Below are 12,890 nucleotides of genomic sequence, written 5' to 3'. Positions count from 1 at the left end.
GAAGCCGTGGGGGACCAAACGACTTTCAATGGACCGCATGTTGGACCGCATGGGAACGCGGATCTCAGCAGTAAAATGTCAAAGGAGGATCACGGCATCGGAACAGGTTAGTAACAGAGAACTATGATATAAGGACATTTAGTGATTAGAAATTAATAAAAAACCTCATTATAGATAGAGGATATAAATACATATCACAAAAGGTAGATGTCTTTTTGAGATTCACCTAAACGGGAATAGCAATAAAAGAGTTGTGAAAAGAACTTTGGATTTGTGTCAATAAGGATTAGATTATATATACCTCAATAATACATACTATTATAAATATATAATTATAAAAGGACTGGACATGTGAATAATAAAATAATTATTTAAAAGGACATTATGTTATACAAGGAGCTTTATATGTGAAGAAAGGAACGTGGGATTAGGGCCCATTGATGTTTTAGTGATAACGATGTCCTGAATGATGTCATCATAGACGACGGGGGTTATAGAGCTGAGGATACACTTATATTTGTAATTTTATTTCTGTTTTATTGTTTTTCATTTATTCTAAAGATGACTCCGTAAGGTCATTCAGACCATTTGGGTGTAGGGTTTCCAATTTATAAATCCAAAAATTCTCCCTCTGCTTGAGTCTGATGAATCTATCGGGTAGGTCCGCTGGTATTTGTTCGATTGGGGTGACCGTAATGTCAGAAAATTACATTTATGTTTGTACATACAATGGCGGGACACACTTTGTTTTAAAAATCCCCTAGTGACATTAAACCTATGGCCATTGATTCGGTTCCTTAAGGTTTGTGTGGTCCGACCTACATATTAAAGGTTGCAGGTGCACTGGAGTAGATAAATAACATAAGAACTCCCGCAGTTTAAAAAATCTTTTATCATGAATTTTTCTCCTGTTTTTGTGGAGTGATACTCCCTGCATTTATTTGAAATATTATTACAACATAGGCACCTGTTTTGGCCGCATCTGAAGGACCCTTTCAAATCTGAAAGTAGGCTATGGTTTATTGTTTTAATATTGCGCAATTTGCTAGGGGCTATTAGATTTTTTAGTGTTTTCGCCCGTCTGTATGTAATGTTAGGTTTATCTGGTATCAAGGGTTTCAAGAAAGGGTTGTTTGTCAGGATGTGCCAGTGTTTTTTGAAAATGGTAGCTATGGTCTTACTCCCTTTGTTGAATGAAGTTATGAAATTGGTTTTAACCCTCTCACAACTTAATTTTGACTTAGTGTTTGTAGATTTTACTTGGATGCATTCTTTTTGTGTCAGACTCCTGGCTTTTGACTCTGCACCTTTGATGAGACTTTTTGGAAAACCTTTCTCTAAAAAATCTCTGGTTTAAAATCCCACATTCTTGGTCAAAGGCTAAATTATCAGAGCAATTCTTCCGAATTCTTCGGTATTGTCCGAATGGGATATTTCTAAGCCATGGGGGATAATGTGCGCTTTTAAAATCGAGATAGCTGTTTACGTCAACCATTTTAAAATGAGTCCTAGTTGTAAAAAGTCTGTTTTTCTTTCCAATCGTTAGATCTAGAAAATCGATGTTTGTGTCTGAAAAGTTATGAGTAAAAGTAAGGCCAAAGGTATTATTGTTTAAAAGCTCTATAAAATTGCTGGCAGTGACAGAGTCGCCTTTCCATATAAAAAACAGGTCATCGATAAAACGTCTATAAAACAAGATTATATCTCTAAAAACATGTTTACTGAGTATGAAGGCTTCCTCGAAGGCCCCCATATATAAATTTGCATATGAGGGGGCAAACCGTGTCCCCATTGCACATCCCTTTATTTGTTTGTAAAATTTTCCTTCTGAATTAAAAACATTATGGGTTAGAATAAAATCTACACATTCCATAATAAAATTGATCTGTGTATTTGGATATCGCAAGTCTGTGGCAAGATAATCTAAGGTGACTTGTGCACCCTGTGTGTGTGGGATATTAGTGTATAATGAGGTTACGTCCGCTGTCAGAAAATTGATATTGGTTATGTCACAGGTTGACTGTAGTTGAAAAAGATCCCTTATGACGTGTGTCGAATCCTTAAGAAAGGAAGGTAATTTGGAAACTAGAGGTTGGAGGTGAATGTCTACGAAATGTGATAGGTTACTTGTCAGAGAGCCTATTCCTGAGATTATTGGTCGGCCTGGCGGGTTGAGGAGGGCTTTGTGAATTTTGGGAAGGTGATACATGAATGGGATGGTTGGAAACGGAACAGTCAGAAACATTTTTTCTTTTTTGCATATCAGGTTTTTAGTAAATGCGGTCTCTATCAATAGTTTGTATTCTATTGCAAATTCAGGGATTGGATTGTGTTTGAGTTCTTCATAATACAGAGTATCTGACAATAATCTGTGAGCTTCTTTTGAATATTCAGATCTGTCTTGTAGGACTATGCCTCCCCATTTATCCGCGGGTCTGATTACTATGTTCTGGTTAGTCTGTAGGTTTTTTAAGGCTCTTACTACTGCTTAGAGACCTGCTGGTCACATGGCCGCAGGACCTTGAGCAGCAGCAGAAAAATTACACAGAGAAGACTGAGGAGAGCTGCTATGTAAGTTTAAGGGGATGGATTTGTTTAAGGGGTCTGTACAGGGGCGTAACTATGAAAGACTAGGCCCCATAGCAAACTCTTGCCACAAGCAGCCCCCCTTATAAATAGTGCCCCCCTGTAGAATGTGCCATACAGCCCCCCCTGTAGACAGTGCTATATAGCCCTGCCTATAGACAGTGTCACACCCCATTTGTAGATAGCAACCCCACCTCCCCCATGTAGATAGTGCCATACAGCCCCCTGTAGATATCGCCATAAAGCCCCCACTGTATATAGTGCAACACAGCCCCCTCCCTTGTATATAGTGCCACACAGCCGCCCCCCCCCCCTTAGTAGATAGTGCAGCACAGCTCCCCTTATTATATAGTGCCACACACAGACCCATGTAGATTGTGCCACACTCAGCCCCCTGTAGATAGAGCCACAGCCCTCCCCCTTGTAAATAGTGCCATACAGTTCCCCCATGTGTATAGTGCCACAAAGTAATGGTGCATCCGAGAAAGTTGTATCAGCCAGGAAGATGTCACTCAAACATGGAAAGGTGGGTTTGTAGGCAGGACTATGTGACTCTTCAGGATACGGCACCGTCCCATGACCCTCTAATGAGTAATTAACATATAGTGTGCACTGTTTTAAAAGTGGATTTTAAAGATTTCGCTGCATCTGAAAAAAACATTACGAGGGAATGTTTGGAAATATTGTCAGGTCATGTATCACTGCATTGTGGCGGTTCAAGGGGTTAAAACTACCTGACAGATTCCCATTAAATATACAATGAATTGAGAACAATTCCATCTGCCCTGCAATTTTGTTATTATAAATATATCCTATATAATTACAGATCCAGAACCAAGCTCTGACATTTATACAGTACCACAACAAAGCTCAGTACATAAATACAGCACTAGAACCGAGCTCAGTACATAAATACAGCACTAGAACCAACCTCAGTACATATATACAGCACCAGAACAAGCTCATAGATATATACAGCACCAGAACCAACCTCAGTACATAAATACAGCACCAGAACAAACCTCAGTACATAAATACAGCACCAGAACCGAGCTCAGTACATAAATACAGCACTAGAACCAAGCTCAGTACATATATACAGCAACAGAAACAAGCTCAGTACATATATACATCCCCAGAACCAAACTCATTACATATATACAGCACCAAAAGCAATTGCATACGTAGATACAGCACCAGAACAAAGCTCAGTACTTACATACAGCATCAGAACCAAATTCAGTGCATATATACAGCATCAGAACCAAGATCAGTACATATATACAGCAACAGAAACAAGCTCAGTACATATATACATCCCCAGAACCAAACTCATTACATATATACAGCACCAAAACCAATCGCATACGTAGATACAGCACCAGAACAAAGCTCAGTACTTACATACAGCATCAGAACCAAACTCAGTGCATATATACAGCATCAGAACCAAGATCAATACATATATACAGCACCAGAACAAATACAGCTCAATTTAGTGCAACCCCTGCCGTATAGGTTTGTATGGCGTAAAACTACAGCTCCCAGCATGGCCCGAACAAAAGTAAGGATATGCTGGGAGATGCTGTTTCACAAGAAAAAAAATCATACCATCCATCATCTCGCTGCAGATCATACAGTGAGTACAGTACTGATTAGAGGCAGGATAAACATTTACATTAAGTGACCCATCGTTGACGTCTCTGATTCTAGTCCTTTTCTTCTCCCTCCGGTCCAGACCTCTATGATGGATCTCTACCGGCCATGACCCATTTCTGCAGTTTTCCGCTCAGATGTCTTCAGCTTCTCACTATTCAAACATTTCTGAACCTATAAACGAAGTTAAAATTCTCAACACCTCTAAATATAATAAAGCACCATACACTGCAACTCTAACTATAGTAGCGCCATACACTGTGTCCCTGATTATAATAGTACCATATACTTGTCACACGCACGCACACACACACACACACACACACCGTGCCCCCTGTAGATAGTTCCCCCATAGCCCCTTGTAGATAGTGACCCCCATAGAGCCTCTGTAGAAAGTGCCCTACATAGAAGCCCCTGTAGACAGTGCCCACATATGGACTCCAGAGCTGCAAGGCAATAGTGCTAACCACTGAGCCACCGTGCTGCCCTACATATAGCTTCCCCTATAGATAGTGTTCCACGTATAGCCCACCTCTGTAGATAGTGTCTCACATACAGCTCTCCCTGTATATTGTGTCCCACATATAGCCCACCCCTGTAAACAGTGCCCTACATATAGCCACCAAGTTGCTAGTGCCCCACAGGCAACCCACCCCTGTATATAGTGTCCCAAATATAGCCCACCCCTATAGAAAGTGGCCTAAAAAAAATAGCTCCCCCATAGATAGTGCTCTACATATAGCACACCCCTGTATATTGTCTCACATATAGCTCTCCTGTATATAGTGCCCCACATATAGACCCCCCTGTAGATAGTGCCACACATCCCCACATATAGACCCCCCTGCATATAGTGGCACACATATAGACCCCACTGTATATAGTGGCCCACATCCCCACATATAGACTCCCATGTAGATAGTGGCCCACATCCCCACATATAGACCCCCCTGTATATAGTGGCCCACATCCCCACATATAGACCCTCCTGTAGATAGTGGCCCACATCACCACATATAGACCCCCCTGTATTTAGTGGCCCACATATAGACCACCCCTGTATATAGTGGCCCACATATAGACCCCTCCTGTATATAGTGGCCCACATATAGATCCCTCCTGTATATAATGGTCCACATCCCCACATATAGATCCCCTGTATATAGTGGCCCACATATAGACCCCCCTGTAGATAGTGCCCCACATTCCCACATATAGACCACCCATGTAGATAGAGCCCCCACTATAGACAATGCCACTCAGTTTTATTAGAAAAAAACAAAAAACTTTACATACTCACATGATGCCGTTCCCGCGTTGTACGGTGGCAATGCAGACCTGTTTTTTTTCTGAGCAGGTCTGCAGGAGCCTTTCAAGCATGGAAGCGGAGCGATGATGTCATCGCGCCGCTAACGTAGTTGAAAGGCGCTGATTGGCGTGGCAAGTCATTTTGCCCCACCAATCAGCGTCATTCTAAGGCACTGAATGCCCGGCCATTCAGCGCTAATGCATGTATTTGGCTGTTGCTAGCACCGGGGCCCCCTCCGGTGCTTGCGACGCCTACGGGCATGAGAGGGCTTGGCGGCGTGGGCCCCGTAGTAGCGGCGCTACCACTGTAGCAGTAATAACTACTGCTAGCGGCACCACCGGGCATATGGGGGGGCGTGTCAGCTAGCGGCACGGGCCCCCTCAAGCCGCGGGAGGTCTGGTCTGGGGTCTGTATTAGTTTATAGGGTCTATTTAGGGAGCCTGTTCTAGGGTCTGTATTAGTTATTGGGTTCTTTATTTAGGGGTCTGTATTTAGGGGTCTGGTCTGGGGTCTGTATTAGAATAGGGGGTCTGGTCTGGGGTCTGTATTACTTAAGGGAGTCAGGTCTGGGGTCATTATTTGTGTAGGGGTCAGGTCTGGGGTCTGTATTAGTTTGAGGTCTGGTGTCCATATTTAGGGGGTCTGGTCTGTAAAAGTTTATGGGGTCTGTATTAGTTTAGGGTTCTGTATTAGTTTAAGGGGCCTGGTCTAGGGTCTGTATTAGTTTAGGGGTCTTTATGTAGGGGTCTGTATTAGTTTAGGGGGTCTGGGATCTATATTAATGGAGTCAGGTCTAGGGTCATTATTAGTTTAGGGGGTCAGGTCTGGGGTCTATTTAGTGGTCTGGTCTGAGGTCTGTATTTATTTAGGGTGCTTGTTCTGGGGTCTGTATTTGTGTAGGGGTCTGGTCTGGAGACTGCAATAGTTTAGAAGGTCTGGGGTCTGTATGTATTCTATGATCTAGTCTGACTAAAAGGGATTGTTCAGGCACATCGATAGGTCATCAGTATATAAAACGATCCGTGTCCGGATAACTCCTTTAATGTATGGGCCTTGGTGTCTGAATTAGTATGTTTCTATAGTGGCTGGAAATGGCTGCAGAAGTGATGGGCCAAGATGTCTCATCAGGAGAAGTCGCCATAACGGTCTGTGTCAGATGGAGTAGAAAAGAAAACCGCTCCTATCAGAGAAGACGTCACTTGTGAGTCACTGGATCTATAGGGGATCTGTCCCCTCTACTGACATGTCTGTTGCAGGTAATCCTTGTATTCTTCATATCTTTGTGTTCCAGGACTAATAGACAAATGCCTGCTACCATTCCTATTGTCAAGAGAAAGTGTCCCTACACGGTATTATACTGTCAGCGATGGTTGGAGACTGGCAGTATGTAGGGACACAGCCCTTTGACAAGGGGAATCATAACAATGCACACACAGAAAGGTGGTGTTCATTATAGAAACGGCAGAGCTAAAATGTTAAAACAGCTAGCATTAAAGGGACAATTACTATTTTAGAACCAGTGATAACCAGTAAGAAGAGGAAGGATACTGTTCAGTCCTCAGGACAAAATGAAATATGGATGCACAGACTATTGCCAAGTCTAGATGATGCAATTTATAGGGTGAAATATGCTGTCATGTGGACATAGCGTTATAGTTTACACAATTTTATTGGCATAAGGGCAAAGAAGAACTTCCATTGCATGCAGTATTAATAAATGGTAATGCAAAACCATTTGGAAGAAGCATTGTCAATAAGAAAGTGATAGTCATCATTTCTATAGTATGTGCTTTAAAAAGGATTATCTTTCTAGCAGCATGGGAATAAGTTTAATAGGGGTCTTGCCATTCTTTTATGTCTATGGTAATCAGGTCGATTCCCCCCCCCCCCCCTAAATGCGTTTCAGGCAATTCAATTCAAAGTGATTTCTTGTAGATCTGATATACGTACATTTTTCTGCAACACTGCTGCTGGTTTCCTTTTATTGATGTCATCTAACCTGTCAAGAAATAACATAGGTTAAAGCCAGGCCATATTAGAGTCTATTGAAGCCCCTGGGACACCTTAACTTTTAATGGGATGAAAATAAAATATTAAGGGTGCAGTCACACATGGTGTATTTGCCTAATATTTCTGCAGCATTAAAATATGCAGCGGAAGACTTTACAATGGAATCAGACAAAATTCTTAATTTCTTGCGATTTCCCATAGGATTACATTGTAAAATTTTATGCAGCGTATATATTTACGCTGCTGAAATACAAAGCAAATACGCCACATGTGACTGCACCCTTATAGGTCCACTAATAACAATAAATATATATATATATATATATATATATATATATATATACACATGTACACAGTCCACCGTCCAGCAGCATTAGTATATAAAACATTGATGGGTGTGCGTCCCGGGGACCCGACAAAAACTCCCTTCCAGGTAGAAAATATTCAAAAGAATAGGCAGCACTCAAAACTTACTTGAAACGAGAGAGCCTCTTTAATTGCCCTGGTGCAACGTTTTGGCTCAAACACTAGAGCCTTTCTCAAGCATGCTTATCATTCATATCTTATCAGCTAGTATGTCTTCAATAGCTAAAAATTGGAAATCAACCAATATTCCAGCTATAACTCATATTATTCAAAAAGGTAATGTTAATTATAAGTATAAATACATGATAGCAAGGAATAAATTCAAAATTGGTGGATTTTTGAAGAAATGGAAACTAAGGTCGTTATATGCCCTTGCGGATCAACTATGATCAACTATGATTTATAGAACCTTTTTTATATATTTTGTAATCTAATTTCGTTGTTTGACTGGTTGCCGACATAGGACAAGAATGCTCGCCCTGAGCGGCGAGTACTTGGCACATTAGGACAGGCATTCTCGTCCTGTGTGACAGCCATCTGTGCGCGCAATCGAGAGCGGGGCAATGGGTGTAATACACAGCCACAGCCCCGCTCTGGCAGCGTAGAGGAGAGAAATATCTCTCCGCCATCAACCCTTTGAATGCCGCGATGAAAGATGATTGCGGCATTCAAGGAGAGGGGACTGCACTTTGATCACATCACAGACGATAACTGTGACGCGATCAAAGCCCATAACTTGTATGGCCAGACAGCCCAGGGTCCATTGAAGGACCCCAGGGCTGTCTGAACTAATCTCCTGTTGTTAGGGCATACTGAGGTATATATATATATATATATATATATATATATATATATATATATATAAAATGAAGAGGCAGCACTCCAAGGAAATTGGTGAAAAAAAGTGGTGTGTTTATTCACCCCAGGCAGATAACGTTTCGATCTGTCTCTATGGGATCTTTGTCAAGCTTGACAAAGATCCAATAGAGACGGATCGAAACGTTGCTGCCTCCTCATTTTTTTTAGATTACATTAACAATGGTTCCTAGCCTCAACCTAGGAGGCCTGCACCCACTACTGTCGCTGTGCTGCTTTATTCTTTTTCTCATTATATATATATATATATATATATATATATATATATATAAATATATAAATGTTTATACAAATATAAAAATAATGCTACTACAGAGTGCCAAATACTGCCCTTAGTGTAGGCCTGTACATCAGTGGGTTTGTAGACAAGGACTGACTAGAGGGAATAGAAAGGCTTAATGGTAGAGGAGGTGGAGTTTGATCCCATTAGGTTAACAAGGATGTGGTAAGAAGGTTAAGGGAGGTCAAGTGTACCTTTTATCAGGAGGTGTCATCAGGAGGATCAGTGTCTTTTGGCTTCTGGAACGGACAACAGCCCGCCTTTTTGATAATTTTGGTGTGTGAGGCAAGGCTTTGGTTTTGCTAATTGTTGTTCTATGTTTTTTCCTTTCTTTGCAACAGCAGTTGGCGGTGAGGAGGTCTTGGATGGCATTTATTGAGGGAGTCTGAGCCCATCAGAGGTATTGGACCCTTGTTATGAAGAATGGAGAATGGTGGTTTCCTCTGGGAGCAGTCCCCAGGAATAGGTTCAATAGAATCGGTGGTTGCAGTACCATGACATATTTGTAAACCCTGACTCGGCGAGGTGCGACTGGGGAGGTTAGCTGGTACCGAAGATAAGGACTTTCTAAGACCTCCATGTTTATGACAGCACTTCTCATAGTTTTAGTAATGTTATTTATAACAGCATGTGATAATGTATTTTGTTAAAAAAAAAAAAGAGGCTGCTATAGCCAGCTTCACGCAGTGTGTCCGAATTTTTATTCCTGGTCGGTAAGTGTTATGGAGTATAATTAAGAAGTCCTAGACATATACAATACCCATGTCGAAGTCAAGTGCCTACATAATAGTAACTTTTCCATAAAATCATAACAGGTATGTATATAGAGCTTAAATAACGCAAGACAGTTTCTTAAATATATTACCACTGTGGTAGCCATGATATAAGTTTAAAACATTAAGAGGGAAGTGTGGCGGAGGCACTGGGTAATTGCCCTTTATCCTACCTTTGCAATAGCAAAAATGTAAAACTCAATTATTGCCTGGAGACTTAGCTACCAAGCCAAGCCTACAGTACCACAATCTCCTATTTAAGATATTAGGAGGGTTTTAGACTGCCTCCTATATAGAATGACATTTCAGAATACCGTAAATGGTAAAAAAAGGAAAAACAAAGCAAACTCCTGAAGAAATAAATGACCATGCTTAAGCTTTTGCATATTAGACATATTAAGGTTTAGTGGAAAACACAGTAATACTTGGAAAAATGGAAAAGTAAGAGATTATCCAGCAACACGATAAATGTGTGCAATCATAGAAGACGCAAAGATACCATTAACAAACCTAAAGATACATTTTATTTGTGAACAAAGCGCTGCCAACTTTGATGTCAACAAGCAATGCTGCTTGCATAGAACCGCATGGCGATGCACAGACTGGACTACGGGTCATATGGACCCATAGCAACTCTAAGCTGCCATGTGTTGCTTCTGTAATTCATCGCATTCTTCCCTAGAAGGACGGAATACATTGGATTATGCCACATCCTTTTTGTGCCTTCGTCAAATCAATTCAGAGGTCACATTTACTTTTTATGGATTTAAATTTGAAGAAATAGATCACAATGCACTTTATAGTAAACGGAATCTGTTTTGCGTGACAATCAAAACGAAATAATATAAAATGGATGTGAAGAACAGATTAAAAACACTAGTGTGGACCTACACGTAGGGTAATGTCTATAGTTTACCAATCAAATTATACGAACACTACTGATGAGCATACTAACATATTGCATGTCACTGGGAACAGCCTGGACTATTCCATTTCCAGCGGAGCACAGACTGCGTCTGATTCTATGCCAACCAATTCAGATTGACATTATCATACTGTATTCAGAAGAACAGATGTCTAATATTGCCACAATCAAATAACGAGCGTTTTTTTGTTGGTGGGGGGGGGGGGGGGTTAAATCAGATTTTTGGAAGCTAAATCTGAGAATACACTTATTCAGATATCTTTCTTTGATCACTTCCTCTACGCATTATACCACTGAATTAAAATATCCATCAATGATGTTTAATATTAATTCCCACTAGACAATGTAAAGACGATTATGACTAAAATGGGTTAAAAAGATCAGCCATTGGCATTGAAAGCAAAGATAATTGAAAAGGCTCCGAGGATTACCTCTGTGGCATAGTCAAGCGTACCTTTTCTTTCTCTGTAGAAATTGCTATGGTTACTATCAGTCACTAGCACCAAGATATAAGAAGAAAAAAGGCAAGAAGACAAAGAAATTGACGTCGTTTTCAGCTCAAAACTGTCATTTCTGATCGATTGTTTATGACATTTAAATTAGCTGAATTACATCAGGATTAGCAGGAGAGAATGTTGATCATGGATCAGACGGCTTACATATAGCATCTGCTCGTGTCTAGCTATAATGCTGTGAGAAGCTGCTGTTTCCTTGCCATGCAGTAAAGCAGTGACAGATTGCTATACTCCACGGCTAAAGGAAATTATAAAAATGTTAGCAATGTTTCATGCAGACATGTTAAACTATACGTTACGTCTATACTATAATCAATAACAAGTATAGTTGCTGTAAAATGACATACATCAATGCTAAGATTGTACACTTAATCTCAGACTGGGGTACCATGGAGCATCCACAAATGGGATTTACAGCTCCAGTAATACAGAAGTGTATGTTCACTTTGAGGGCTAATGCACATATTACTGCTCCGTTTTCTACGGAGGAATTTAGGGATGTCATAGAGGTCCACAAATTCTATACTGTTAAAGTAGAGTTATGTGCCTTTTTCTAAATATGCTAATTTGGCTATACTTGCCAAATGGCAGGTGACTCTTTATTTTCACTCTGGACGGTGTAACGTTTTCTGTCTGACGCTGTCCAATCAGCATCATATGGTTTTTTCTCTTCCCAGCCAAGCAACACAGTGTGATCATAAAGTATACAGCTTCCATTCCCGACTGTGTTTTCAACTTGTGATACCTCGGGTTGTTTCACAGCTAGATCGGCGATCCTGCCATATGAAAGATTAGAATCTCATCTTTCAAATGCCACCAGAACCACTGTTGTAGGTGGTTCACAGCTGGAGATATGGCTATTTGAAGTGTTCCTTCTTCCCTCAATCTCATTTGTTCCTCTTCTTACAGCCGCCGACTGCCAAAAACTCGCCTGAATGCCTAAATCTCGTTTAAGATAGATCATTTATGTTCCGACACCCTTGCCTGCTTCGTCCCGGCCACAAATCTAGTTACTGCACATGGGTCGCTATGGTGTCCCGTTGTGCGTACGCACCAGAGTAGGTCATCGATGTGCAAGCGCAGGATTTTGTGTGTGCTGGGGGAGGCGGGGAGCTGTCAATCAACTGTAAGGAGGCAGGGTAAACTCGGAAAGGCTTGAGGAATGAAGATATGACTCTTTTCAAATGAAGATATGACTTATGCTCATTAGCATATGGTGCAGAAACTAAAAAACTGAATACTAAAGGTACAGAGCCGACTAAGAAGATAATTATAGGTTCACCCACTACCACCAAGTATTGCTGGTTTAATAGGTGAAATGATGGTGACAGGTTCCCTTTAACCCCTTGAAGTCCAAGCCATTTTTTCATTTTTGATTTTCGTTTTTCACTCCCTGCCTCCTATGAGACATAACTTTTTTTATTTTTCCATCAATGGAGTGCTGTGAGGGCTTTTTTTTTTTTTACGAGAGGAGATGTCGTTTCTACTGGCACTGTTTAAAGTGCCATATAATGTACTGGGAAACGGCAAAAAAAATATTTGTGGGGTGGAATTGTAAAAAAACGTATTCCTCCATTTCTTTTGGGTTTAGTTT

The sequence above is a fragment of the Rhinoderma darwinii genome, chromosome 11, assembly GCF_050947455.1.
Source record: "Rhinoderma darwinii isolate aRhiDar2 chromosome 11, aRhiDar2.hap1, whole genome shotgun sequence".
NCBI classification, from domain to species: Eukaryota; Metazoa; Chordata; class Amphibia; order Anura; family Rhinodermatidae; genus Rhinoderma; species Rhinoderma darwinii.
This window is presented reverse-complemented; position numbering follows the sequence as displayed.